Here is a 5,522-nt window from a genome sequence, read left to right on the forward strand (position 1 = left end):
GAGTCTTCAATTATGACTGAATGCGTTTGTAATGGACGACCGTGTTTGCTTATTGACGATCATATGGAAAAGGGCTAAAATGAGTACTAGAACTCACACTGCAGCACTGTCACACGCCCTTCCTCTCTGAGACATCGAAGACGTGGGAACACGTAATGCTTCCAGGAACATTATCGAACATGATTGTTTTGATGGTCCAGGTTTTATGGTGTGGGGAGGCATAATATCGCATGGTCGTGGTGACCTCCAAATTTCGCCGGTCAACGCGACTGTGAAACTTCACCCCTTCGCCACGTCCAGTTTTTTAGGGGTCCATTCGGTCCTGACTTCATTTTGTGGATGATAATGTGTGACCGCGTCCAACAGCACAGGCGGAGTAGCCCTGCGAACGAGGTATAATCGGCGAATGGGCTTAAATTCCATCGAGCACCTGTGGGATATGTGGAGGGAGCGTATCGTAGCACGGCCACGGGCACCAACGGCCACCCAGAATGTGCCATTCGTGCCTTTGGAGGAACGGAACGCCCTACCACAGGAACATTTTAATCGTTATGGAAAAACCCGTGAACACGGCGCCTACCTCCAATGAAAATATGAGTGGCTCTATCACACTTTCCTCACACACTCCCGATATTCATTTTATGTATTACGACCACCCGCTTTCGATAATTATTTGCTGTCTACTTTCTATTAAAATCGCCGTGATCACATTTTTCCCTATTGCTGACGCTGTTGGATGGTACCGAACACCATTTGGAAACATTGGAAAACAAAATACACCTGTACGCACAATTCCACTACTGTCGAAATATCGTGTATAAAAATAGAAAGGTATTTCGTTTTCATAACCCTGGTGTTGTTCCAAGAACAGCTTTTATTTGTTAAAAATGTCACAGTGGTTACAAACAGCGTGCCAGGCAAATCCTTAACTGGTTCCCATGTGAAGCCAGTTCATCTCCTCGATATTTTTTCCAACGGTCTATTACTGATACTCGTGTCCGTTGTTATTACAGAGATATAAGAAAGCTGAAGCTCGGGCATGGGTGTGTGTGTTTGTCCTTAGGATAATGTAGGTTAAGTAGTGTGTAAGCTTAGGGACTGATGACCCCTTAGCAGTTCAGTCCCATAAGATTAAAAAAAAAAAAAAAAAAAGCTGAAGCTGCAGATAGTTTTTGGAGACGCAATGAGTGGAACATGTAATTTATCACGTTGTGGAAACGTGGAAACGTGTCGTAGAGTAATGGAAGTTACAGCATCCGAGAACTAGCAATCAGCATGATTAGTTGACACTCGAAGGCACGATCCTAGACAGCCACTGTGGCCGAGCGGTTCTAGGCGCTTCAGTCCGGAACCGCGCTTCTGCTACGGTCAGAGGTTTGAATCCTGCCTCGGGCATGGATGTCTGGGATGTCATTAGGTTAGTTAGGTTTAAGTAGTTCTAAGTCTAGGGGACTGCCTCAGATGTTAAGTCCCATAGTGCTTAGAGCCATTTGAACCATTTTTGCTCGATCCCAGAACCACGAAGGACTTGACACGGTCCGCCTTGCCTAATGACAGCACAGTTTTTATTTGAAATCAAAGTAAATTTTACTATCTTCTGGACTTATGACCGCTTCTTTATGAAGATCTTGCGAGATGCATTTTCACTTCATCGTGACAGAAATGCGTCAAGTACATTCGGTGCGAAGAAGACCTGCGAGTTAATTTTTCTCACTGTTTCCTCCGACGAGATGGGTCTGACAACAAGCGCTAAAGGGCCTCAGAAGAAGAACCTTGGAAGTTGTACCACGCTTCTTATGTAAACAGTTGCTGTCGAACTGTCTAAAGCCACATGCCTTACCTTGTCGCTTCTGGAATTCCACAGCAGGTACGCACAAACGCGGGGTAACTCCGAACTCCACCGACAATATTTCGAACTCCACCGACAGTATTTCGAAAGTTTTTGAGAGATAGGTTCTGATTATTTTGATGTAACAATTTCGAGGTTTCTGGTGTCTCGTTACTGAATAGTTGCATTTTGTTTTATTGCTTACCGCCATTTATCTCTGTTCCACTGAAATTATTTGTACAACAGTTCCAACGTCGACGGCATGTGCTGTGTCTTGTGTGGAAACAAGCTTGTTCCATTCCATTACGGTGCCGCTGCTGACAACAGTGTGGGTTGTATGTCAGCAGAGGTATACAGCTTTATGGATAGGTCGATTGATGAAGAATTGGTCGATATGCACGTCTTCTATGAGATCACTGAATATGATGAAAGAATAGCACAGCAATGCTACCAAGCTCTCCCCCCATGGACGATAGCCACTTCACAGTACTTTTCCATACCTACAAAGGCGTCGAAGAGAGACCATATCCAGTGTTATGTGTGGTATTTTTTGGCAATCGCATCTTACAGATTCTTCCACTGTTTTGAATGTATGTTCATAGGTTCAAAGATAATTGTGGTAACAAACCGAATAAATCGTTATCACATTATTACTCTGGAACAAGACACCAGAGATCACCAAAATTCTCCGGAAATATCCCTGAACAACCGCCAAAATTTTGTCTAGTAAATTTGGATTCACCTTGTATGTCTTGAAAGCCATCAAGATCTTTTATAGAAGGTGATTCTTCTGCCCCTGCTGGTGGTTTTTATGCAATCCGCAACACCTTCAAATACAGGACACAAGAATTTCGTATTCCTTCGCTCGCTGCATGCAAAATACTGGGTGTATATAAAGTCCCGAAATGGTTCAAATGGCTCTGAGCACTACGGTACCAACTTCTAAGGTCATCAGTCCCCTAGAACGTAGAACTACTTAAACCTAACTAACCTAAGGACATCACACACATTCATGCCCGAGGCAGGATTCGAACCTACGACCGTAGCGGTCGCGCGGTTCCAGACTGTAGCACATAGAACTGCTCGGCCTCCTCTGCCGGCATAAAGTCCGGGAACACTTTCAATGATTAATTTCACAAGAACTAAACATTGTAAAGATATCATACAAACTGCATTTTGAAGAGAAACACTGAATCTTTTTTTACAAACATCCAATATGCGAACCACGAGTGACTCGGTAGACGTCAATACGGTAATCGAATTCTAGCCATACCCGTCCCAGCATGGCAGCGTCGTCTGTGGCAGTCGCTTCCCGTATTCTCTCCCGGAGCTCTGTTACACCACGTGGTGGAGGCGGTACACACACCAGATCTGTAATGTGTCCGCACAGAACAAAGTCACGCGGAGTGAGAGCTGGTGATCGGGGAGGCCATTTCATGAAACTGCTGTCCTCTTTTGTAGCAGGGCCGATCCACCGATGCGGCACCTCCGTGTTCAGGTACCCACGAACTTCACGATGAAAATGGGGTGGAGCCCCGTCCTGCTGAATGATGAACTGAGAATGCCATTGCATTTGAGGCATCAGTCATTGCTGCAACATGTAAAAGTAGGAATATCCAGTGACAGTGCTCTCAGCAAAGTGCTCTAGAACCTGAACTGGCCATGTTTGGGAGTAGCGCTGGCTATCGGCAAATTACCAAACTACACTGCGGCGGTATACATGAAAAAAAAAACTTTCAGGTTTTCTGTTCAAAATGACATGCGTATGAAATCTGTACAGGCAACAGCCTTGCCGCAGCGGATACACCGGTTCCCGTGAGATCACCGAAGTTAAGCGCTGTCGGGCGTGGCCGGCACTTGGATGGGTGACCATCCAGGCCGCCATGAGCTGTTGCCATTTTTCGGGTGCACTCAGCCTCGTGATGCCAATTGAGGAGCTACTCGACCGAACAGTAGCGGCTCCGGTCAAAGAAAACCGTCATAACGACCGGGAGAGCGGTGTGCTGACAACACGCCCCTCCAATTTGTATCCTCAGCTCAGGATGACACGGCGGTCGGATGGTCCCGATGGGCCACTTGTGGCCTGAAGACGGTGTGCATGAAATCTGTACAACGTTTGGTTCTTGTGCAATAAATAATTGAAAGTGTTCCGAGACATTATGTACACCCTGTATTAGTCCTTCAGAGAACGTGAACAGGGCCTTTTTGTAGGAAATTTAACGTAATTAAATTTTGTGCTGGGATACATTTTTGCAAGAGGTTATAGTTTTCGAATTATTGAAGAAAAACATACAAAAATGAGCTTTAAGTGGGTTTTTTTCTTGGAAAACTCGAAAACCATGGGCTTCATCGAAAACGTGTCCCAGTACAAAATTTAACCACATTAAATTTCAAACAAATAGATCCTGTTCATTTTTTCTCTAGGACTAACAATTTGCGCGAGGGAATATAAAAATATAGTGCATGGTTTTTGAAGGCGTTGCAGCTTGCATAAAACCCAGTAGCAGGCGCAGCTGAATCACCCTGAGTAATTGCTTCGTATCTCGTCGTTTGCTGGCTCATGGAACTCATCGAGAAAAGATTATTTCAACTGCATAAGAACACCGTAGAGAAGGGGATTGCGCTGGCTTTCACCTGAAGCCAACTGAAACCATTGCAGAGCTAAAATAAGTTATGTAATTCAGTATATCGATGCCAGTCACAATATTAGCTTTAAAATTATGGAAAGGAGTCCTTTGTAATTCCCAGTATAATAGAACATTAAAAAAAACGCATAAAGGAGACGTTTGAGGTAACAGCAGTTAACGTCACCGTATATCCTACTAAGCGCTCTTATCTCAAGCCAGTTGACCATCCGTGACGTGAGTTACAAATGCTGTTAATAGCCGGATAAAATCGCCGCAAGACGACTAAAAGAACTGTCGCTGCGTCGTAGGAGGCGTGGTAGACAATACCCACTGTACTGCCATCTACCACACGTTGGTAGAAAGTGTTCCCTTTGGCATACAGCCCAAAGTGGCCTCCAAGGACAGATCTGTCCCATTCTGAAGGATTAATAGTTCCGGATTACAATTTACAAGCTTTTCCCGATAATTATTGGCAGTATATTACAATTTTGGGCTAACACGTTGTGAGGAAAGCAGGGGGAAAGCAGATTACATTTTGATGACCCGTTGGTCGTTACTACGTGTGTTGGAGGACTTGTGAAGGATTTTGCTACAGTCTTCTTGAAGAAAACATCCAGTCATTCGCCTGAAATTATTTTGCTACAGCTGAAGTTCCATCTATTTGTCTTCCCGTACCATTCAGTACCGACCGGCCGCCGTATGGTCCTCTGGCAATGCGTCATTCGAATGCAGTATCGAGAGGGATGGTGGCCGTCGTCAGCTTTCCAGAACTTTTAGCCGCTTCTACTCATTCAGTAGCTCCTCAGTTAACATTACTCCTACCAAGGAGTATCGGGAATGGAGCCTGGGCTCTCCACATAGCAGACACGCTGACCACTTAGGTAAGGAACTGGATTTGAAGTTATTTAGGGAAAACGTAAATCGAGATCGGCACTTCTCGAATGCGAGGAGTGTCGTCATGTACGCGGTAGAAAACATCAGACTGACGGAGTCCGAACGAGGTCGAAAATGGCGTAAAAAACAGCGCTTGCTTTGCTTTTTTGCAAGTTCACTCCTTCTCGACCACG

The 5,522-nt window shown here is 44.9% G+C and overlaps 1 pseudogene; it reads left to right on the forward strand.

The window, feature by feature from the left end:
• Positions 1 to 3,607: 3,607 nt before the first annotated feature.
• Positions 3,608 to 3,725, forward strand: LOC126459529 (5S ribosomal RNA; annotated as a pseudogene).
• Positions 3,726 to 5,522: the final 1,797 nt, after the last annotated feature.

The sequence above is a fragment of the Schistocerca serialis genome, chromosome 2, assembly GCF_023864345.2.
Source record: "Schistocerca serialis cubense isolate TAMUIC-IGC-003099 chromosome 2, iqSchSeri2.2, whole genome shotgun sequence".
NCBI classification, from domain to species: domain Eukaryota; kingdom Metazoa; phylum Arthropoda; class Insecta; order Orthoptera; family Acrididae; genus Schistocerca; species Schistocerca serialis.